A 25849-nucleotide genomic window follows, 5' to 3' on the forward strand; every position below is an offset into this window, starting at 1 on the left:
TGGCAACTCATGATCATTAATCAAATGTGTTATAAGCAAAACAAGAGGAAAAGAGATAACTATCTGAAATAATGGGATTTTGTTTGTGATTGCAATTCTGTTTATTTTATGGTTGCCTAATTTTGTAGGTTTTGGTGTTGATGAATCCTAATGATGTTTTATACTAATAATATACAGTTTATCATTCTTTTCTTGTGTATTTTCTGATTTTGTTCAGACTTGGGTCTACAGAATTAAGTTCCTTGTTAGTACTGGCTGCTACCTGATGAGACTGTCTAATCTGTGAGGTTAGAAAAGATTTTTATCATAGTGGGAAATCAACACTTAAATCAAATCCTGCTTTTTTAAAAAACAAAACAAAACACTTTCACTTTTATCTCTTATTCACATTTCTGTGAAAAAGACAAACATATGAAATCCAATTAAAGTCCTTATGTGGTGTTCAGCTATAAGAATAGTGTCGGGAGTGATACCAATAGGGGATGTAATACCCTGTGATAAAAAGGAGACTTGGCTGAATTTTGAGATTCAGACAGAGGCTTCCACTAGGCGGCTCTCAAGTCCTTGTCATCGAAAGGCAAACTTTACTGAAACACACAGTTTCCAAACCCTCCAAATGACATAAAACATACAGAAGGAAGCATGGCTCAGGTAGTCCAAAATGATAGGGAGACACGTAAGTGGAAAGCCCTTCATAAGCCAGGTGCTGGTGGGCTTTAGCCATCTGCAGTGACAAGTATTAGGGGTCTGTGCCTTCCAAAATGGTGAAAGCCAGGCCTCCCTTCCTGATATCAGCAGGGACTCGAGATGTCCAGTACCTGCACAAAAAACCAATAATCTCTTGAGGACTGGCTCTAAAAATTGAATCACAAAGGCACAAAATTTGAGCTTAACTTAAACCTGGGTAAAAAACCCCTGAGAAACAGCTTCTAGATTTTCATAGAATCATAGAATGGTTTGGGCTGGAAGTGACCATCAAAAGGTCATCTAGTCTACCCCCCCTGTCATGACTAGGAGCATCTTCAACTAGACAAGGTTGCTCAGAGCCCAGTCTAGCCTGACCTTGAATGTTTCCAGGGATGGGGCATTGACCATCTCTCTGGGCAACCTGGGCCAGTGTTTCACCCTCACTGTAAGAAGTTTCTTCCTTATATCTACTCTGAATCTCCCCTCTTTTAGTTTAAAACCTGTCGCTACAGGCCCTGCTAAAAAGTCCTTCCTCATCTCTCTTACAAGCCCCCTTTAAGTATTGAAATAGTCCACAGAACCTCATCTGGACACAGATCATGAAATAGTCTGCCATAAAATCAACCATGTGTAATTATTTTGAATGGTCTGTTTGTTTGTTTGTTGTAAAACTCAGACTTACATGTTCTGTTGATCAAAGACAATTCCCTATACCTTGGAGCTTAAATTTGTATAACCCTGAAGCTAAACAAACTTTGAATTGTACAATTTGAAACCTTTTCACAGGAGTATAGTAGTCAAAATGACTTTGTTTTAAATTCAGAGAATTGACAGGAAATTCCTATGACAATTTCCCAGCTCAGTTCAGTTGACAATGCCGATTGTGGGTTTTTTTGGTTTTATTTATTTTTGAAGCAGATGTTTTAGGTGTGATGCATGACTTCCATTTATTAAATACCATATTACAGATTACCAGGGTGAAAACCTGAAAAGATTTTTATTTCAATTTTAAATGCTCATGATGATATGTTGTTTTTTTTTTTTTTTTTTGGGGGGGGGGGTGAGGGGTGGTAGACACTGATGTTATAACATTTTGTCATATTTCAGTGTTGTTTCATTTATTGTTGCATTGAAAAGATGAATTCATGTCCTGTGTACCGACATGTTGCAAAGAAAAGGGATCTGTAGGTACCTGGCAAAGCTGTTACACTTACTAAATAACTTTCCCTTTGAGATGACTAGATGTCACTAACTGGTAGAAAAAATTATGTTTACTGATAATGAATAATGCATACTTTTGTAGTTCACTGGCAGATATGAAGAGAGTTTGTAACAGGATGATGTGTTCCGAGACTACAGCAGTGAATTCAGGACTCTTCAGTTATATTGTTTAAAACTAAAACTCTGAGCCTACATTAAATTTCCAAGTGCTCACTGATGACATGTTCAGAGATTATGGTGATAGCTACTTTACCAGAAACTTGAGCTGAATAGAATGGAGTCGTGCTAGCAAGTGTCTAATTAAATCTACCCAAAACCTAGAAGATAGGAAAATGTCTATGAACTGGGGGAAGTAGGACAGAAAAGGCCCTGAAGGGGCCATGCGGAACTTGATGAGGATGGTTGAGATTTGTTGTGCTCTCTTTTTCATGTTACCAATAAAAATGAGTCCTAAAAAGGAAGAGGGACAAAGCTCAAACTCAAGAGCCGTGCTTAAAAATGAGGACTGTTTTTTAATAACTTTTAAAAATAAAGATCAGAATATGATTAAAGGAAAAAATATCTGTGATTATCTTTCTTGCTATTTATATCTGTGTGCTGTCAGCTGAATCCTGGTCTCCAGGTAAGATTAATGAGGCATGGTGTGTTCTCAGATTTCTACACAGGAGTCTTGAGAGTTCTACTTCTGGAAAATGGCTTGAATTTTTACACTGTTCAAGCATACTTCTTTGGATGAATTCAAAACTAAGAATTGCATTCAGGAATTGAGGCAGGGGCTCATACTCTGACTTCAGATGGAAATCCACAGGTATAGATTTCTGTCTCTAATGTGGTGTGAAAAATAAATTTCATCACTTCAGTCTTTTTCATTTCTGATTTTTATTTCTGGCAACGTATTTATCATCTCAAAATTGTTCCTGATGCATGCCAGAGAGTCTAAGCAAAATAAAATCTTAGTAATTATGGTGTAAAGCAGGGCGATCTGAGCTAATAAATACATGAAGGTACATAATAGGAGACCATGTTTATTTGATGCACATTAATCTGAGCATTAGTTCAGAGAAATCTCCTGACAGACAAGCCCCAGGTCAGGAGAGGGCGGATCAGGTGGGCCTGCAGAGCAGTCAGCTGTACAGCTTTTAAAATTGGCATTTTTCAGAGCACCATCATGTCAAGACACTTTCCTATTTTCATTTAATGTCGGTTTCATATTATGCTGCACCCAATCTCTGAAAATGAATGCAAAAAATCAGACATTCACTAAAGTCTCCAGATTAGAAAACTGTATCTTCCAAGCCAACAGAGAGTGAACTCTAAGCATGACATATATGCAAGAAATGGTTTTTGTGGCCTTTATTCTCTTGCTAAGGTTACAGCTATCACATCTGAAAGCCAGCGTATCAGATGAAGTGGCCCTAGTGCCAGTTCATGATGAATATTAAAGCACATGCACAATGCCTATTGAAAAGGACATAAACATGTTAAGCTCTCATGAATAATAGATAACCATTTCTTTAATTCCTCTTTGAAGTCAGCCTGTTGTTTGGCAGTGGTATCATTGTTATACTCAATCTATTCTCAAGCTTTGTTATATCACTGAAATTAATTATCTCCACACAGGAAAAAGGTCACATATATCTGTGCACAGCATATAACATTCTGCAAGTGGATTTGATCTGTTCCCTTTGACCTGTCAGGGCTCAGTACATGCTGAATTTATATGGTTTGAAATGTTTCTGCTCAAGACAATTCAGTCTTGTCATAAAAATATGCAACCAATAGAATCTTCTGTTAGGAAAAAAGCAGAACACTTGTCTTAAGAAGAAAGCTGAAAAGGACTGAATCCATTCAGTAATGCATAATATGTGGTAAAATTTTCCATCTCTCTAGCCCTCAGTTGGTCAGGCAATCAGAAACTGTTTCTATTAACTGATTAAAATAGAAATTCAGTGCCACCATCATGGCCTTTTACTGGGTTGTAGGGAGGAAAAAAAAAAGCTGTTCTGCCCTGCAAGCTATCCAGCCTGGCTCTGTTTGTTTCTGTGAGTAGATAGGGCATGACTAACTCGTCCATATGTTCAAACATAAAATTCCTGCTGTGCTTCTCTGCAACAGAGGGCAAGCAGCATCTGTACATAAGGGATATCTTTTCTGCACTTGAATCAGTGTAGTCCTCCAATAGGATATTTATTCCTGACACTTGGGAGCTAGCACACTGCTGCATATTTTAGGCCTGCTGGTATAATAGCAAGATATTCCCTTTTCTACACGATACGCGATTATTGCATCTGAATGCTCTACTGCAAACTCACTCTGCCCTGTTCACTTCTACCTCTGGCAGAAGATTGTACAGTCTCTGCAGTATTGTCATTGTACTTGGCCCATGACCACAGTTGGGTTAATTCTGAGAATCATCTAGGCTAAGCAATCATTGCAGTCATTCTCGAATGCTGTGCTGCCTTGGCAGAGTTAGGGGGAAAATTTGTGGATCCTCCTGTGGACTGTGTTAGTGTTCATACATTAATGATTGTTAGGTATATTCTTTCAGATCCTTTGACAAAATGATCTCTGTATGTCTGCTTGAAAGGTGATTTAAAAAGATGTTACTGCTTGGCACAGTATAATTATAAGGAACAAATTAGACCTGGCCACTAGCATCTTTTTTGTGACTTTCTTCCTGGTCTTTATTACAAGGTAATTCCTCATCTGCCAAACTCTTAAGTACATTTGTCATATACTGATGTCACACAGAATGAAATGACATAGGGTGTATGAAAAATCCTATGGCATGTTTCTGCAGAGACAGTTTTCTTTTATTGGAACTCCCTCTTAGGGAAACACTGTAACTTTTGTCCGTGTTTGACATGTGCCAAGTATTAGAAAGTATAGACGGCTTTGTAATCTGTTTTGAATGATATCTTTGTGTACTCCCATTTGTTACATGTATTATTCTTAGCTCCTGAGGGCCAAAGTTGTTACACAGCTGAGGATGTTAATTATAGATTAGGATCTCAAACTGCTTTTTCCTACCTCCATGCAGGACCACATATTTCCTTCTTGTGTTTATGTTTCACACAGGGAACACGAATAATCACCTTCAGCTGGCTTCTCTTCTCTCTCTAACTACTCTTCCTTTTTCTTTCTTCATTTCTTTTTCTTTCATGTAATGACAGTTTTACAAATACAACAACAGTTTTTCAAAACAACTGAATCATGTTTGACCCATTTGTTTGTTTGTTTTCCTCCATGTGTTTGAAGTATCTATACCTAGTATACAGATAGCAGACAACATGGACCAACTAGAAAGTGATGTTGATACAGGAATTGTTGCTTTACCAACCTGTTGGAAGCTGATGAGCTCTTCTTTCTAGCGCTAGGCACTTCCAAAGCTATATCTATATAATGATTTTAACTCAAGTATCAGGTGAATGAATATAATACATGTGGAAAAATATATAGGATAAGCATTAGCTCCTTATTGGACCTTTACCAAACAAATACAGTTGTACATAATCTTACAAACAAACAAAATGCTAGGTACTTTAATCTGAATTGTAAGAAGGCAATGCAAGAAGAACTGGCAGCCCAGTTAACACATCTGTAGCCCTACCACATAACAGGCTTAAAACTGCAAACACACTGCTTTTTTGTAGAGAAATCAGGTGCTGCCACTGGAAAATGTCTCAGTTTAACATCTATGGCCACAAGTTCAAACCTGTGCCCTCTGTATATTGTAATGCAAGCAGATAATTCTGCCAAGTGTAGAAAAACAGGAACATGATCCAGTGATTGTCAGCAGTTAAGCAGAATGACAGCAAATTCTTGCATGTGCAGCCAAGGGACATCAAGTTGTTGGTGGTTGTTCACGCTGCATGTGTGACCCAATAGCGAGATCTAAGCTTTGGCTCAGCAATGGTCCTGACCTTCAGCAGCTGTTTCAGTTTAGGATGGGCAGGTACTTGTCTCAGGAGGGAAGTAACAGACACTGGACCTGTATCTGTGGCCTCTCAGTTGCTACTGACAATGGATTTCATTGTTCCTCTTTTGTTCTGCTCAGTGTACAGCCAAAGAGACTGAAACCATCCACAAATTTGGCTTTGAAATGGAAACAGGAACAGTTTATGATAGCATGTAGGGGCAGGAACTAAAAATACTGCCTCTTAAAACCCATTCACTGCATAGAAACTTGAAAGCCTGTTGAGTTTGTGGTGCTGGCTCTCTTCTGAGCAAACAATACTGCGAAGGCATGGGCACAGTAAGCATAGCTGCTGAAGTAGGCTGTGAGTTAGGGTACAAACCTGGTCTAAAATCTAGATTAAGTAAGAATATGGATAACCCCAGTTATTTTAAATGGGGATATGCACACCTGTAAACTGTCTGGAGCTGGTATGATAGCTATTGGGGACGGTATGATATCAACAGAGAGAGCTCTTGGATAAAACTAGTTGACTAGTTAGAGGTGTTTACAGATCCAGCTGTACACTTTGTAACATGGAGAGTGGCTCCAGCTGGATGGGCTGGCAAAAGTGAACACTAAATAATTTCCTTTGTCTTGAAGCTGCCATTGACTGAAATGAGTTGAAACCAATTTTCCATTCTCCTTCTAAACGTTACCTGGTTGCTTGGCATTACTATGCAGTTGTTATGTTTTTCACAGTTACTGCATTTCAGTTTTAAACATGATAGGTGAAATACACTTCGGATGAAAGATGCCATGGACCACTGAGTGCTGCTACGGGACTTGTTTCCAAAGTAGTTATTGGGAATGCAATTGTACACCTGAGAGTCTTTTTTACCTACCTAATTACCTAGTGTTTCTGTCTACAACTGAGCTAATAAACTTTAAAGCCATGCAAAGATTTTATAATGCTACTGATACAAACAGAACATTTACCTTTATTCTTACTGCTCAAAAGCTTCACAAGCTGTGCTAGCCCAATTACTTTTTTTCAATTAACATCATCTCACGAGAAATTTCAAATCTCCTACAATCTAGTTGAATGTAGGCAAGATGGAAGAGGCACATCGAAAAATCAGTTTGCCCAGCAGGATTTTTGCACAGACTAATTCTTAGAGAAGATTTTTAATTTACTCCAAAACACCTAGGGTGATTCCTTTGGACAGCAATTGCCAATTTATGCTCAATGAGAAACACAGTTTCCACAACTACCTGATTAGTCTGATATACTTCTTTTCTCTACAGCAGTATCCTTGATACTGTAGAATAGCTGTAAACCACCTCTTTTTCCAGATTGTGACATATGGCTGTTGGTTGGCTGCTGTAATTCGTCTGATAGTATCAGGCGGGATTTCTGTAGAGCAGCATTTGGGGTGGGGGGCAGTTCTGCAACCTCATAGTCGAGGTTACAGTCAAGCATGAAATGACAATGGAATTCTTGTCTTAAGCAGAGCATTCCAGATTGCAAGAGTTAACCAGTGATTTGTTATTCAGAAGATATGATTCTATATCATAAATGTATGTACATGATGATCTCTGGTTTGAACTGTTCACATGCATATGGAAAAAACTTCACTAAGTGGTCCAATATAGAGCAATGTGCAGATAGTTTGTGCTGGATTTGGAACCTTAGGGTAAGCAACCCTTGCAGGGAATTGTATTTATAAGGAACTGTCCGAAGTTAGGAAACATTCCTAAGGTGGTAAAGTATTCCCCAGAAGTCTATAGAAATAGTGACTAAATTTGTGTTTATTTACATGGATTTACACCACTATTTTTTCAAGACTAGTGTCCTTTCTCCAGTCCTTTAGGATCCTGAGAACCAAGTTAAAGAACTTGTTCAAAGTTGCCAAGGTTTCAATCTTCCACTTACTTTTGTATTCACATAACATGTTCATGAGAATGATGCAGCTAGAGATGGTATGGGAAAGAGTGTTGATGACTATGAACTATATCATTATGCCAATGTACTGGCATTGTAGAAGTCACTTTTTTATCCAAAAGCAGCAATTTTTTTTTTTAAATTTTTTTCTGAATAGTATCCAATACAAAATGATTTTTCAATTGAATTTTAAAAGGCTTTTTATGAAATTTATGATTACCTGTTTTGGAATATCCTGGTGCTTCACATGTTCTGATTTCTTTTTTCTTCCTTTTTTCTTCCCTTTCATAGCTGCTTGTAATATTAACTATATACTCATAAATAAAAAACCAGCTCTCTTGCCTGAAGGAAGTTTATTGTGTGTTTGTAAAAGATTGGTTCAGGGAGTTGAATTCCACTGGACCACACACACTTGCAGGAGCAGTCATAAATTTTGCAATCGCAAGCATGGTTAAATCTTTTATTTATAAGTTAATGTACTTTTTATACTGTCAGAAAATAGTGAGCAGAATGTACTGCTGGTGCATCTGTCTTAATGTCAGGAATGTCTGCCAGTTCACAATTTTCAAACAAATAGTTTGTTGTAATCTCAAACATCAGTCTTCAACGTGAACTCTTGGGTACTAAATTAAACAAATGGAAGCCCTGTCTTGCTATAAATAGAAAGCAAACAAGTTTTGATGAATTAATCTTAAAAGAACCTTAATTGTATGCAAAATTTGTGGAGAAAATATAAATCTTGAAGGTCTATTTAATTACAACTGGCAAACAGAGGGAGATGGACAGATTGTGGCTTTTAATTCTCAGCACTGCCTATGGGGGCTAAGGAATCTCACTTCTCCCAGAGCTGATTATAATACATCTGATGTAGCACTGCCATCTCGGAGATTTCTGAAAGATGTGCATTTTGCAGTAAAATTGGAACAACAAAGACTAAATTTGGACATAGGTCTGTGTTCTATGATTTTTTTAAACTCCATCTGCTTGGCCTGTGTGCATATGTATATACACACTAATTAATTTAGAAGGAAGCTTTGTGTATTTGAAAGCTTGCTTGTTTTTTTCCACCTGCATCACTTGATCTAATAAAAGGCATTACGTCTCCCAGTAAATCTTGCTTGGCTTATATCCTTAGGTTAGTGTAGCTACAGTAATGTTAGTTAATTTGCCAGCTTTTGCACGTATATTGCAGCCAGGTTGTGGAGAAGCATAGCATCAGATAGACAGAATTTGATACATTAGGTGATCGCCTGAATGCTAGTATTTAGATTATTTTTAGTCTGAGTCCTGTAAAGGGTTGGCAGCCCAGACAGAGCAGGAATAGCTGGGGGAGCTGCACAGAACTGATGAGTAGGAAGGCTACTTGTTTATTCCTTAGCAAAGAAATGTGCGGTTTTGCAATTTAATTTTGCATTCTGCACATAAAACAATCAAATTCTAAAAAGCTGTCTCTTCACAGCTTTCTGCATTGAGTAGTTTTAAAATTATTAATTAATAGAATAGGAAATGTTTCTGGAATGCTTAATCTGAATAATAAATAAGCAGAATAATTTACTACTCACTCTTTGCTAAACACAGTCTCAACAATTTAAGTTAAAAGCTACATTCTGCTGCTGTTCAGTGAAGACTGCATTATATGATGTTTTGACAATAGAAATTACTAGCAGGAAATTCAAAAGGCATTCAGTAGCTCCATTTTTATATTACATACAATTTATTGTTTTACTAATAACCTTTATAGTGAAACAAAATAGAATTCTATGTAGTTATTTGGCTTAATGTCCCTGGAGACAAAGACAGAACTGAATTTAATTGTTTGCTTTCATATATAACAATATTTATATTATTAATTCCTTACTGGCTGAAGTGAGGGATACCAAATCTTGTCCAAGATTTTAACAGCACAGGATGGAATCAGTGATACAATAACCAAACAGTAACAGGCTTTGACAGGGCTGTTTTCCAGATTTATAGGAATGCCATACTCTTTTGCACTGTCTTATTTATTTATTTATTTATTTATTTATTTATTTAAATGTATTATCAGGGAATATGGATATAAGATATAGAAACCAGACAGCAGTCACAGCCATGAAACAACTGAACAACAGAGAATAGATCGTGTTGGCTTTCTCCGGGCTGAATGCTTAATTTCTGTTCTTTATCATGGCTTTGTTTTGGCTTTGCTGCACAGTTGATTATCACAGCAATCTTTACGCCATGCGCTAGCATGGCCCATCTTTTCTAGTTTGGGAAATGGACCTTGTTCTGGGCTCCAGGCACGGGCTGCACCGTAACCTTTTGGGGCTGAGCGCTTGTTCATGGGCTGCCCCTCTATCTTCTTCTGTCCAACCTCATCTGCTGCCTCCTTGGAGATGGAGCTGGTGAGCCAGGTCAGGCTGCCCTATGGACACTCTTGGCTGCCCGTTGGACCAGCCTGCTCTATCAAAGTGGTTCCATATGAACTTAGATTACTAAAAGAATGTTCCTCTGCTGTTGACTCAGGAAGAACAGGCGCTTTCTTCTCTTGCTTTTTGATCTCCAAACTACTTTCTGTTTGCTTTCATTGTTCAGGGAATGCCATAGACAAATCAGAGTAGAACATCTGTCATGGGATAGACCCTGATGACCTTTTACTTCTCAGATGTCCTTCAAACTAATTTGGACAAAAATAAACACTGGAATTTTCTGTCCTGAGTGCTTCAGACATGATTGGTCACCGGCTACCTCAGATGGATATTTTGTTATTTGGCTTCTTCAAGTCAGGAGGATAAAAAATGAATACTGTCAGTTGAAAGCCCTCTAAATAGCTTAATAGCCATTACCTTAGGCAGTACCTTTTACTTTCCATTTTGTCTTGATTCCAGAATATGACTTTATCATTTGTTGACTACTTTTTCAGATTTGCAGTCTCAGAAGATGAAGGTGCCTTTCTGTAACCAGAATAGCTTCCAAAAATCTGTCTGAAAAAGTATTTTAGAAATGCATCACTATAAATCATTAAATATTTGTACCAGGGGGCATATGTAACCACCCATTAAGTGAATGATTCTTCTGTTCTGTGTTTGGCCCGGAAAAGATATGAGTATATTGATGCTGTTAAATGGAGTACTGATCTTTGGTTTCTATTCTTTTCACTGTGATACATGCAAATATAACCCATTCCTTCAGAAGGTGAATGCATAACAATGTGATTAAAAATAGTTGGCGTCCGAACATGTTATTTTCTCAGAATCTCTCTCACATGGTATTTAATAACCACAATAGATTGCATGTAAGTGCACCACGTGTCAGTCTGCTTAAAGCCAGGGATATAAAATGTTATATGGACCATATTTTGTGAGCAATGTGCAATAACACATATAGGGGAACACATTTTCATTTTAATATTTCTCTGAGTTTGAAAATACACTTCTTTTTTTTACAAGTATTTGGAGGTATGAGGAGCAAGTTCTAGTGACCAAGATATTCAATCTCTGAGGACACAAATCACGTTGTTTTATAACTTGAAAGTTAGTGTCCAAGATTTGACTCTCAAATCCCATTTTAAAAACTAGAGTAGAAAAACTGAATTCCTAATTTAAGGCACTTCATCAAAGATGCCAGTCCAATAATAAACCAAAATTTAATAGTTTTATATTCTTAGATTTCTAGTTGTATACTTCCTTAGCAAAAAGACGGAGTATTTAAGTGGTCTTCTTGAAGTGCTTAAAAATTACAGGAATTAGAGCTGCAATTCAGTGATTTAACTGGCTTTTGAGAGATTGAAAGTGTCCTGGAAGCTCTCTTGAGCAAGACTTTCACATTTTAAACTGTACTAACCCTTTCTGGACACTCGCAATGCCCAGTCTCAGAGCTGTTTATCAGATCATATGGAATATTGCAGAGGAATTTTCGGTGATTTTCGTGCTGAGTTGAGTAACTTACTGCTTACCTTGGACATGGACTGAATAGAAATGGCTCTTTTTTAGTTGAAAGTATAAAATGTGCTGACTCGCAGGTGTACCTTTGTGAGCAGGTACGTGCATCCACTCACAGATGGTTGGGTGGAAGAGCTCTATGTGGGCATTCATGGTCTTGCAAATCATCCTGTGCAGAAGTGCTAGGACCTCATATAATGTTGCAGAGTGATTTTTACTGACTTGTTCTAACAACTCAGTATTTTTTCTCTATACAGAAGTAATAGAGCTGGATTGGCCTGCTGAGGAAAAAGACATCAGGATGGTAGAGACAGAAAATCCTTGAGAAAAGGCTGGGATCAGCCAGGCTTGAAGAATATGGTTTTTGTTTGTTTCTTGTGGTTGTTTGAGGGAGTAGTTAGTGCAGACTCTGAACAGGCAGCCTGTGCAAAATTAAATGTATGAATATTTTGTGCAAGACAAGCTGGGAGTTGCACTAATTTACATATGAAACCAAGAAAGGGATTGAGTGCCTGTGCAGCACGTGTAGAAAAACAATTGGCTGAAAATCACCTAAAATGGATACTGTGTGCTGGAACAATAGAGGCAGCAGCAACAGACTGTGCTAAATGTACATTATCTGCACCAGTCTTAGTGCCGTTATGACGTGTATACCATTAGAGGAGTGATAGCTTCTGTGTATGACCAGATGTTTTATTTGAAGACCATTAATCAAATTTCCCAAGGCAAAAGAAACATTAGGCAATTAATTAAGATATAACACTAGTCTTATAAGAGGTTTCTGACTACTCTAATTAATCAAGGCAAGTCGGAAGATTTTGCTCAGGGAGCTCTGAAACACTTTCTGATATACTTCAGAGAAAGGAGCTCTGAGTATTGCAGAGGAGATGTGAACTATTAGAGACACCCATTTTATTCTCATGTCTGCTGCTGATATGATGGATTGTGTGATAGAAAGGCATGGTAAAATCAAGATTTTTTTATAGTCACAAAGGCCTTTGTAATGAGCTGCAGCTGAGTGAGACAAGGAAGCCCTTCCTTCTCTGCTGATTTAGAAAAACTTTGAATTTTGCAGGTGAAGCCAGGCTGCTGTTTTAGTTATTCATTTTCAGTGAGTATGGAAAGAAAATATGGTTAGGTAGAGCTTTAGCAATGATTATAATCATTATTTTAAAAAAAGTTTAATGCAACAGCATCTGGTTTCCATAGGTTGAAGGCTTTTTCTAGTGGACATTGTACACTTCCTGATCAAGGAAATGTTCTTGTGCCACTAACAGAATTTTAAACCTGCAAAAGTTTCTGAAAAAGAGTAAAAATCAGACAGTGATGGAGCAGTAACTAACAAAGATTACTATCTTGAAGGACAAGCCTTTCTTAGATTCCTCTGTTGCATTACAATAGGAACAGAAGCTTTGTATGATGAAAATCTGTTCCCACATTGCCACGTGATAAGGATGTTAACTTCACGAGAAGGGAGGCATGGATCCACTGTTGTGTCTTCCTGGCAGTCCTGCCGAGGGGAAGAGTGTTCTTGGCTGCTAGAGAGCCTGTGGGAACCTCCCCATATGTATTGAGAACTGAAGGTGACTCATGTCAGTAGTTACTTGAAAATTTTGGCCTCAGCGATCCAGGAGGACATTACATGCGTTCTCTCTGCACAGGCAGACTCTTTGAAGGCTAAAGGGAGAGGTTCTTCAGGTTGATAAGCGTATGATAGCAACCTTCGTCTGGTGCTGAAGCTAACAAGGACAGTTCTATTAGTTATTTTTTATTTGAAAGCTTTTGAAACCAGCTCTAATTATAATTCCTGTTCCTCAGTGTGGTGTCTGAAGAGCCTAGACAGTTTATGAGAAGCCTCCTGTGGTCAGTCATGCAGTAAATAAAGTATTTAGAAATAGAAGATCAGACAAGTTGAAGACGATGTTTAAGAAAATTAACCATTAAGTATGAAAATAAGTGAGAAAATTTCTCTTTTGACACATTGCAGGCTATAGCAGTAAGGAAAATGAATGAAATATTGTTTTAAATTTTCAGACTAACAGTTAATACACAAATAGGTGTACTTGTTCTCTTGGTTATTGAAGCACATTTTGGTTGATATGTCAAATGACTTCCCAGAAACTGGCCTGACTGTTTGGATAGGCATTGTCTGGAGTTCTCTCCAGAGAATATGCCTATGTAGGAGGTAGAGAAAAAGTTAATTAATCAAAAGCATCTAGTGAACTTAAAAATTAAAATGATAGCCTGCAGTTATTAAAAAATAACAAGTAAAAAGTTTCAATGTCATGGAAGATCTTTGACAACTAAGGTAGCAAAATGGATGGGGTTTTGACAGACTGAGTCAGATAAGAGGTTGGGAACTGTATTGTGTGGGGTTTATGTGATGAACTGTGGCTGTCAACCAAAATCTGCTAACTCAATCAAGGTTAAACAAACACCAATCAGAACTAAAGGGCAAAGAGTGACTGTAGCATAGTTTCTCCAAAAAAGATGGGCATGATTGTAAAATATGTTATGGTGGTTAAGGTGAAGATACTAAAAGAAAAGAACATGACTGAGAAGCTAACTTGACTATTAGCTTTGGAAAGCTGCAAGATGTATGTTTCCATAGAAACAAAAAAGAGAGATAAGTTTAAATGGTTGCTCCTTGGGCCAGAGTCTTTCCTTACTGCATAGAGAGGGATCATTGGCAATGGGAACAACAGGCAGGTGCCAAACTGGTGAAATCATCACTCGCAATGAAACTATTAATTGAGATGGAAATCTTGCGGGGGGGGTATTACAGTAGCTGATACATATTGAAATATAAACATTTTATCATGCAATGCTCACACTTTTTGTCAGTCTGTCTTTTTTAACTATGTTAATTGGTCTAATAAAAGATGTTACATCTTCCCACAAACTTTATCTTTGTTTTCTTGTTAGGTTATCATGAGCTGAACGTTACCATTTGAAAAATGTAGTTGCTATTTAGTTATAGGTGTTACAGTTATTTATAGCACCTCTTTTTTTTTTTTTTTTTTCTGAGATCTTTCAGGAAAAAGAAAATCAACACTGATTTTTCTTGAGAACAGAAAAAGGAAGTGCAAAAAAATAGAAAATACATGTACACAAATATCTATGAGGAAAAAGTTCCTATAGGTTATTGAAAACGTTTAAAAATTTGCACTGATTTTTGAATACATATTCAGATGGCAGAAAGACATTTCTAGGGCTTACATGTATAGCATAGGATTAAAAGATTGGGGAAACTGTAAAATGATATGTAGCAATTTTTTTTAGGAATCAGTGCCAACGACATTGTATCATGTATATCACCGCCTGATGAAAACGTGAAATTATTCTTAGCATTTTCAAACTTGGGGTTGTGAATATTCTAAGTTTTTCTTGAGATTGACTCTTCTGTACTGGATCTTCTAGGTACTGCTAGACATGGGCTTCTAGAGAATAAAATAACCTGAAAGCAAAAGTGTTTCTTTTGTGTCCCAGTGGCAATATAACTATTATAAGAAGTAAATGTTTTAATTTTTCTTAATTCTTTTTCTTCTCAGGGTGGATGTTTGGATAAGATTATGCTAAAAGGAGATTTTAAATAGTTTAGAAAACTAGCTCACTTGTTAACAGTAAACTTCCATGGAAAAAAAAAATAAATCTTCTCTGTTCAATTAATTTATCTGTAGGTGAATTTACTTAGACAAGTGAGAAGTTTTAAAAAAATACATTATTGTTTCATGTCCATTCACGTAGTTTCATTTACAAAGAGAAATACGTGAAATTCCTGAGATCCCATTTTGATCTTGGACACCAATGGGCAGACAAGGGGGCTGGTTCTACAGTCACTAAGCACCATATATATATGGTGCACTATATATATTGCACCCATGTTAAGGCTTAGTACCAGTATCCTCTCTTGGAAGAAAGCAATGCAGTTCACTGGAATAGTGACCCCAGGGGATCTTTTCTAGAGGGTCAATGTCTAAGATTTGCTCTGGCAGCACAGAAGGAGTTCTAAAGGAGACATGAATTTTTGTGCCTAACTGCAGTGCAACTGCAAAATACAGAGAAAATGAGAAAAAAATAAGAATGGCATCCTAAATCACAAAAGAGGGGAAAATATGCTGAATAAAGAACCAGATGAAACTGGAAGTACAGGTGTTTGGCCAGAATTTCACATTGTATCTATGTAAAACTAATGTAACCAGAAAAACATATAGTAGGGTTTTTGATGATATTCCATCACCATTTTCTTCCAGGTTCCTGTAGTGTAGTGTGATTTTTTTTCCTGTATCTTTTTTTTGATATCTTTCTAAAAGCTTGGCAAAGTGCTCTGCTACTATTACTGAATAACTTGCTAACCGTGGAATAATGATGAGACAGAAAAAGATATTCTGAGGTTTTTGTTTGTTTTTTCACAACTAGAACTTAAATGTTATCATTTAGCAACTAAACAAAAATAGAAATAATTTGAAGTCAGTTTCGATATGTGACTAATACTTTGGACACTAATACTCATGAACAAACTCAAATTGTGACCTGGCCATAGTGGGGTTGTTAGAGTTTATAATGTTAGAATATGATTAAAACCCAAACAAACATATATTTTTGCACAGAAAGAAATAATGCCACCTTTACTCTGTTTAATAGTTAATGATTTCAGGTTATACAATCTCAAGGCATTTTTTTCTCACATAAATTGTATAAACTCTTTGACAAATTCTTTATAAGACTGATAGTTGATAGGGCAGATCATTTTGTCTTCATTGTTCTGATTAAATAATGTTGGGTTTTTTATCATCTAGGTCTGCAGTATTCCAAACTTAGAAACATGCTACTGCCGCATTTGAGGAAGGATTGCAGCATATCGCCCAATATATGCGGGTCTGAAATGAGAGAAGATTGCATCAGGATATTGTTGGCAAGGTAATTTTTATCATAGCCTGACATACCTGTCTATACAGCTTACTCCAATTAGTGTTTATGAGTTGCTTTGTTAAAGGTCATGCATGTTGCATTCTTGTTATGAAGTTAAATCCTAGATAAAACATGCTGTATGAAGCTACAGTGTTCATTATTTCACACTGAGGTTTTTTTTTTATTATTTTTAATTAATCTGTATGTCACTGGAATACAACGTCTCAGAGTATTTTTCAGACTAAATGAGCAATATTGTCGTATGCTTATATATATGCTTATTTTTACACTTCAGAAATATATACCATATTATTTGATAAAATCAACAATCCTGTAATTCTAACTAAAGCAAAGCTTCAATATATACAGTTATTACTTTGAAGTCCATGGGGTCAAGTTATTGTGGATATTTACTTTGGGAAACTGTTGAGATTGAAGAGGAGGAGAAAGAAAACAAGGAAAGCCAAATCTGGACTCATCAAAGTTTGCAGAGAAACTTTCATTCACAACTGGGACCACAGTTTCATGAAAGGGTCTAGCAACATTATTAATAACTGAATATTACACCTTTTCATATTTTTTCTATGCAAAACTATACCACCTAGATGCTGTCACTTTCTGCTTTCTCTTATCTTAGATACCCTAATGATTAATGGAACACACTTGACTTTAAATTCACGTACAGTCAAGTTGAATTGATGTATTTTACTACATGAGTAGTAAACTTGTCCCACGTATCCTTGCAATATGTGTATTTTAAATGTACACAACTAATACAAGAATGTACTTAAAAACATTCCTATCCAGAAAAACAAACAGGTTTATGTACCAAGGACTCACTGAATTTATAAATTGGATCACATGTTTAAATATTTACTTCTTTCCACCTTTGAATATGGATGGGCTTAGACACATCCATAAGTGTTTCCTTTTGGCTGTGCCCCAACACAGTGTAAATTAAGGTATGTAGGTAATAGACTTTATAATGTTACGTCTAAATTGTGGGTCTAGGTGTTTACATGATTCCCTCTTAAGACAGTGCTCAAGCGCAGGCCAGGTTTCCCTTTCCTCTATTTCTTGCTTTCCATGGGAAGGAAACACACAGAAAAACCAGAGGGACAGTTAAGGCATGTGTCAGCCTCACTGGTATAGTGTGTCAGGGAACATCTTTATCTGTCTTGTGGCTATATGAAGTAAGATTGTTCAGGTGTTCATCTACAAAAGTGTATGATCAATTTACTAACCCAGAAATATCTGCAGGTTACTTCCGTGGAAATGTGAAGGGAAGTATCACTTCAGAAAAGCCTAAAGAAATGCATGGTTGGATAATGAATAATTCTAATGGTGAAATTGTTCAGGATAAAAGCTTTTTGTGAATTCCAGTGTGAACTCCAAGAAATCCTGTTTTATGATTAAAGACTAAGATAACCAAGCCAAAATGTAACTACTGCTAGATTATTTATCCTTGTTCAGTAAGCCGCTTCCATCATTCTCCAGGTATTTTTGTGCCACTGTTTTCAGAGCCCTTATTTCAGTATAAATGGAAATGAAATTTAGTTGTGTGGAGTTGCTTTGCTTTCATTTTCTGTGATGACACCAGTTACAAAATTTATTATTTGTGTCTTGTTAGTTTGCAACCATTCTCAGCTTTGCCATAGTTGAAGTAATTTAGTGCAGTAACTGACTCAGAAGTCACTTATAGCCTTTACAGGGTATATTGTGCATGCAAAGACAATCCTGCTAGTTCAGAGAGCACTAGGAAATTGAGATGTGAACTGAAGCCCACGTTTTCTCTAAAGACTCCTTCTCTCAGGCACAATCACATCAGTCAGATCACTACCAGTGTATTAACGTAGGTAGCAAGCCAGCTAATAGATCTTAAATGTCTTCCTTTGTCGTTAGATGTGAGCTTTTTACCCTACGTAGCATGCCCAACCTTTCCAGTAGGAAGAAGCGTGCTCCAAGTACCTGAATTGGTACAAAATCAAAGAATTTGCATTATAGTCTCAGTTTGGACACTGGTTTTCTTATGATTTTGGCATACTGTTTTATTTTGACCTCTTATAATCTTTCACAAATACCTGTATGCACCACAGTCAGATATTAGAGCAAGAAACACATCAGGCCTTTGACTGGGAAGGGCATGCACTTTATGTACATTATGGTAGATCTCTTTATAGTCTTTGATATCTAGTATTAACAAGGATGCAAATTATTTTGGAGTATATGAGGTTTCACTTGGCTTAAGCTGTTCTGTTATTTGGCCCTTTATCATGATGACTTCTAGTTGACTTTTTGCTTTTTTCAGCTTGTATGTGGCCCAGAATGAAGTGTTTGAGTTTCCATGGGCCCTTTCACTAGAGCAAGCAGAAGTCCCCTTTGTTCCCTGCTGCTCTGCTGGAGTAATGCACAGTGCCTCTGCCTTGTAAGGACACACTTTAGTGTCAAGAAACTTCCTGAGATGAGGAAACTTTGAAATGACTCTTGATATTCTGTCACTGGAGAAAAAGGAAGTAGTGACAGCCTATGATTTGTCACAAGACAGGAAATAACCTTTGAATAATTGGTCTCATTAGACGGAGGGTTGTTGTTATGGTAATATTATCATCCCAGCTGATGCAGAAAACTGAACAGGGTCACAAAACAGCAATTACGAGAGATGTCAGAGTGAAAGAATTGGGTAAGAAATAGTCTTTCAGGGAGTGATTGTTGGCAGGTTTCCCAGGAAGCTTCTAACCCAGAGATGCCTGATTCACCTAATCCCTTGCTGCAGTCCACACAGCTCAGCAGTAATTGCCTGTTACTGAATGATGATCTTGAGATCAAGACCATTCACCAAATCCTGAATGCTCCACATTGAGCTAGGAGATTCTTTTCTCTACCTGTCCTATTCAGGGACAGGTTGACTTTATCCTACAAGCCCATAGGGCTCTGATTATGATACTGAAACTCTTAAAAATGTTCAGAATTTTGTGAAGTGATAATTCTATGTATATGCAGTGTATAGTATGTGCAGAAAGATGTTTGCAGAAGGGAAGATTTTGAAGTTGGTATATTTGAAAAGCTCGCTAGAAACAGTGAAAAGCAAGAATGTTTTTTAAAAAGAGATGAAAGATTAGGGCTGTTGTTAGTATGGAAAAACACTTTGCTGTGCTAAGATGAACTTCGTTAAATTAGATATTCTTTTTTTTTCAACCACATTTAATAAGCAAAGAGAAAGCTTAATTAAAACAAACAGCATGATTTAAATGTGGAGAGTAAAATTTAACTCTAAGATAAGTAATATCAATAGGTTGCTTGGATATTTATGAAGGCAAAATTCTCTCTGTCCTCTTACTTAGCCCATGAATGTTGTCATATTAAATCTCCAGCTTTATGTCATACAACATTTAGGAGCTGTTATATATTGAAGGTTGCAGATAGATCAGCAGCTGTTTTACTTAAATGCTGCACATGAGACATCCCAATTTCTGTGCTGATACTGTGCAAAACCTTTCATTTACATGGAAAGAGAAGGAATAGCCCAGTGACCGGAATTCTGGACAAGGGCTGAAGAACACTGCTTCTGACCTTTGTGGGAATTAGGCCAATCTAGGAGACTTCAGATTGGCTGCATATACAGAACTGTAATATCTGAAGACCTCACATCATCTTTCAGTCTGAAAGGCTTGCCCTGGAAAGCATTTCTGCTTTCTGTTTGTTTCCCTGAAGAGAAAACCTTGCCTTTAAACCTTGCCTTGGTAAGATCTTTAACGTGTTCATCCTTGTAGCACTGCTGTGAAATGTAGAAGTGCTGTTTACCCATTTTAGAAGAAAAAAAACAGACTTGAGGGCTGTTGAGAAAGATGAATTTTGGCTAGAGAAGTTTAATTTTAGCAGTGCAATCTCTGGAGGCTGCCTTCCTGGAAAGAGAGAAACTTCTCCAGTTGTTATCCCACAAGAAAAGACTAGTTTAGTGACTCTTGGTCATCTTCTAGAAGGACCCCTCTTTCATTCTTCATTGACTACTTATTTTTGGATTCTGTGAAGTGAGGATAAGAGGACTTCTACATTTCACAGCACTGTGTTGGCAAAAAAAAAATGATTAAGCTTGCATGGTGCTCACATACTTTGTTTCAAAAGTCTTAGATGTTTAGTAGAGCTAAAGCATCTCTGAAGCATTTGTCTGATGAGTCATGTGAGGAGCTTGATCACTTATTCATCATGGGTCTCAGGGTCTCACTGTACACTGTGCCAGTCCACAGGAATGCAAATCTGAGTGCGTAAGCTGATGTTTGTTGAATAATCTTGCTTCAGCCCTTTAAAGAACTGTTTTATCTGGTGTTGGAAGTGGCTATAGAAAAAGCAGACATAAGTATTGTATGGCAGTCTGGAGATCTTATTAGGTACGTTTGGAAAAGTTACAAGTGAACTAGTATTTTATTGGATGTGACAATACATCATAAAGCTCAGTGCATCAGTGTTAATGATCCTAGAAGCTGGATCCCACCCTCACTGTCAGGTTTATAGGTAGCCAAAATTAAGAAGCAGTAGTCACTCTTTCTTCCTTCCTTATGGCAGGCACCCGCAGCATTCTCAGGTTTTGCAGAAGACTAAATGTTTTTCTGCACTTTGGTAAACAAGAAAGTGTTTCTACAGTTTAAAACCAGGTTTAGCTCAACTTTAGAACAACCTTCTTAGAATAACAATCCTGCGGCTCAAAATCGTTAGCAGACCCATCATACTTAGCTTCATGTTCTCTGTTTGACTCAAAAGATAAAAATGATTTGCACTGATATAATCAGTACAGAAATTTTGGTGCTCTTAGCTGACTACTGTTTCCTCATTTTGTTAAAAAGTACTATAATAAAACTGTTAGGACTAGCACGCAAGGAAGTGAAGTAAGAGAACTGCTGTGTTGCCATTCTTCTGTGTCTGATCCTTCATCATGAGGCAGGATGTTTAAAATGAAATTATTAAGGCACTTGAGACCAAACCTGATATTTAATGTTAGCAAATATTTATTTATCTATCTATCTATCTATCTATCTATCTATCTATCTATCTATCTATTTATTTATTTATTTATCTATAGTTGTGTATAAAATATATAGCTATGTGCAGTTCTGTGCCCCACAATTTAAGAAGAGTGTGAGGGTGAGAGGGCTGGGAGGAATGTCCTGTGAGGAGCACCTGAGGACTTTTGGCTTGTTTGGTTTGGAGAAAAGGAGGCTGAGGGGTGACCTCATGGCTCTCTACAGCTTCCTGAGGAGGGGATGTGGAGAGGGAGGTGCTGGTCTCTTCTCCCTGGGTTCCAACAATAGGACACATGGGAACAGTTCAAAGCTGCACCAGGGGAGGTTTAGGCTGGTCATTAGAAAGCATTTCTTTACCGAGAGGGTGGCCAGACACTGGAAGAGGCTTCCTAGAGAGGTGGAAGTACAATATCTGCCAGTACCATATATACAATATTTGTCTGTTGATTTAAATGGCAGCTAGTTAGGTAGGTAGATGCGTAGATCTTTTTCAATATTCTGAATGTTTAAGAATGTTACTATAAATCCCTTTTTTTACTTTTTATTTTTACAACCTTGACTTTATAATTTAGTGTAATAGCAGATGTGGAAAAAATTGTGGATTTTCAATTGAACAGATAGAATGTTAGTTGCAATTTAAAGAATGTATTCATGGTTTGAGTTAGGCTTTTTGAAACACAATTTAGCCGTTTTTCTTCTTTTTAACTAAACTCTCTGTGAAAAAACACATTAACTTGAGAAGGAAAACCAGTTCTAGTTAAGGGATTTATATAACATTTTATTATATTTATTTTTAAACTTTCTTACTGGTACAAACTAATGATAGCTTCTCGATTTCACCAGAGTGATGATGTGTTAAAACAGAATTGCTCAAATCTTCTGTGCTAAGACATATGTGTTCCTGAGATATCCACATACTCTTTAACTCTTTTGTTGCTAACAAATATTGCATATTACCCAGAACTCACAGTGAAGACAGTTTGGGGTACAGGTGCTAATTATAATATCTGCAAATTAAGGTACTTATGTATTTGCAAATAGGTACAATATGTGAATACCTGTACCTAGACATATAAGAAAGAAACAATCCTTCCTGTTCATAATGTGTTGTATGGAGTAAGGAAAAAAGAATAATTTTTTTCTATGGTTTCTGTAACACCGATCATTAGTAAAATGACAAATTCAGAAACATATTAATAGTCTAATGAAATAATGGACACATTGCAGGGAAGTAGCAGAGGCTGGACTACTGAAACAACTGAAGAATTGACAGAAACAGAGGTTGCATCTGGTTAAGCCAGAGTCTGGAAGGGGGAATGATGTTAAAACTGGTAGAATCATATCAGTGATGCTTAGGTAGGTCACAAGGATACAGTAATTGGAATTGATACTTGCTGGTAATTGATGATGATGATAACTTACGACTTGATAAACAGCATCAGCATGTACACAAATATGTGCAGACATCCAGGATCTGAAATGCGACCCTGTTTTTGTGAAGTTAGAATAAAAAGTCTGTCTCTGCCCAAAAAAATGCTTCTTTCTGTCAGGCAAGAGCTGACAGAAAGGTGCATAAGGATAAGATAAGGTAAAACTCCACTAATTTAAATTTTCGTAACAAAGAACAGTGAATCCCTTTGCTCTTAGAATTTTAGGATTTTTAGTGAGCCAGATCCTAGAGTGTGGCAGAACCTCCATCTCCAGGGAGTGGAGCTTAGTCCTAAATATAGCTTAGTCTGGAAATTATTTGGATGGCACTAGGGTAGGGAATGTTTTATGAGGTTTCCATATATAAATAAAAGATGAATGCAATTAGTGCTCACCATAGGATACTTCCTTCTGTGTGACCCAAATTTGTTTTTTCTATGGTTTTCAGCAGGACATGTGTCATCAAATGTCTTTTGAATATCAAACAGTTTGAAAGAGCTGCCATAATCAGCTCCATAACCTTTTATAACTGTCTTTGTAGATGAAAACTTTCCCTTTGAAATCCATATTGGCTATTCTCTTTCAGGTTATTACTTCAAATATGCTCTACAACTCTCTTCTAATTAGTGATTCCATCTTTTTCGTAAGCGACAGATGAGCGGTGCTATTCTGGTTTCTGCAGGTCAGGACTGTGTCCACTTTATAAACACTGAGGCCTCATCTTTGTTCTTTTGGACTCTTCACACTTTATTTCTACTAGTGATTTTTTCATTGTGATTGCCACAACCTTTGAATCGTAACGTTCAGAATAACTTGGAACCTGTGGCTTCCATGGAGCTCTCGGGAGTTAGATCTGCTCAGTACCTCCAGTGGTCACACTTCATTTTCTTCAGAACTCTAGAATAACATCACCAGTGTTCTGAACATTAGTAAACTACTTGTGTCAATTAATATTTTTGCCCCTGTTGATCATAAAATCACTGGCATCAATGTTCACTTAGAAATGAGTCCACACTCAAGCCCAGTGACTTGCCTATGAGGTAACAGTTTGAACAATGATAGGACAAGGGGTAATGGGATCAAGCTGGAACACAAGAGGTTCCACTTAAATTTGAGAAAAAACTTCTTCTCAGTGAGGGTGACAGACACTGGAACAGGCTGCCCAGGGAGGTTGTGGAGTCTCCTTCTCTGGAGACATTCAAAACCCACCTGGACATGTTCCTGTGCAACCTCACCTGGGTGTTCCTGCTCCAGCAGGGAGATTGGACTAGATGATCTTTTGAGGTCCCTTCCAATCCCAAACATACTGTGATACTGTGAGGGGTGATGAGGGTGATTTGGAGGGATGTTCTTGACACTGCACTATTCTGCATTCAATTAATTTAAATGAAGTTGTCTACCGTCATCCTTCTAGAAGTTTCAAATGCCCCCTTAATGATATAGTGCACAGAGTAAAGGACACTTGTTTGCTCCAGAAGGGACATTGACTTGAAAAGAGCCTGTCTGAAAGTTCAATTGCAAAACTAGTATCTTTGTTCCTTCAGAATTTATCTCTTCCTGATGTTAATTCCCTACTCAAATCAATAATGACCTGTTTCTGGTATTGCTGCATCAGAAATATGAGGTTATTACAAGGAGGAAACATAGAGGCAAAGGCACTTCATATTAGGGTATTAAAAAATTGTGTGGTTTTATATTACCAAATAATATAGTGAAGACCAAAATAGCAAGTCAGTGCTTGCTCAAGATATGAAAATTTTGAGATAATTTTTCCACTATATTTATTTCCACATGCCTTGCATTCCCAGGGACAATTTGAGCTTGGAAACAGAATTTATGAAGCCCCTTGAGAGTGTCTCTTCCATACAGTATTTCCAGCCTGACCAGAAGCAAATTTTCTCAAACATCTAGAGGGGAAATCAGTTCTCAAAACCTCCTCTTTAATCAGACAAAACCCTCTGAACTTGTGAAAGGATTTTGCTCTTTTCTGGTATCAGGCAATTTTTTTATTGTTCTCAGCCCTCTTCTTTCTAGCACTTGATGATTAGTTTGTGCTCTGATAAAATTCTGAACTTTTACAGTTCTGTTAATGTTTTTGAATATTTCTCATCATGCTAGAATCTTCAGTGTGCTTCCTCTCACGCATTCAATGGGAATCCTTGATGCTTAGTACCTCAATACAGTATTCAGTAGTTTACATGACCGTCTCCTCTCTTTGTAAAGGTGACTGAGAGAACGTATTTTCTAGTGGGGACATGCTGCACTTTGTGCTGGTCCGACAGACACACGCGTCCTAGTTGAACAATGTACTCCTATACCAGCCCATAATATACAGACAGAGTGGATGGGGAGGGGGAAGAAAAAAATGACATTGAAAGTATACACATCTGCCCTCAATTTTCTCTCTATATTCTTCCAATTTTCTCAGTAACATCAAACCTGAGGACTGAGATACTTGATTAAGTTGCAACATGTCAGTTGACCAGTTGTAAGAGATAATGTACATGCTTTTAGCCTGTAGCAGTGAAAGAAATTCAAAGTGATCTATTTTACCTCACAGTCCATTACTGCAATTAACTGAGAACCTGCAATAAATCAGTCTTGTGTCCAAGCTCTAGCCCTACTTGGTGTCCTTAGTCACAAGCTGAATGCTTATAGAAAATGTGCATAGATCTCCACTGCCTGCAGAAAACCCACTAATTTCTCCATACTCTTATGGCTGTATTCTTGCAAATTAATAAAAAATAATTAAAAACCAGCTAGTTGTGATGTTACTATTTAAAAAAAAACTATTATTTTCATCTCTCAGTGTTTTGCAATTGCAGTC

At 37.2% G+C, this 25849-nt stretch overlaps 1 long non-coding RNA gene across 2 annotated transcripts in view; it reads left to right on the top strand.

Moving 5' to 3' along the window:
• Window positions 1-25849, top strand: part of LOC135579673 (uncharacterized) — a 257122-nt gene that overhangs the window by 25623 nt on the left and 205650 nt on the right. For both annotated transcript variants that reach the window (XR_010473280.1, XR_010473279.1), the window contains exon 2: window positions 16468-16588. This is a non-coding gene — a long non-coding RNA (uncharacterized LOC135579673). The remainder of the gene's footprint in view (window positions 1-16467; window positions 16589-25849) is intronic.

This window comes from Columba livia, chromosome 5, assembly GCF_036013475.1.
Source record: "Columba livia isolate bColLiv1 breed racing homer chromosome 5, bColLiv1.pat.W.v2, whole genome shotgun sequence".
NCBI lineage: Eukaryota > Metazoa > Chordata > Aves > Columbiformes > Columbidae > Columba > Columba livia.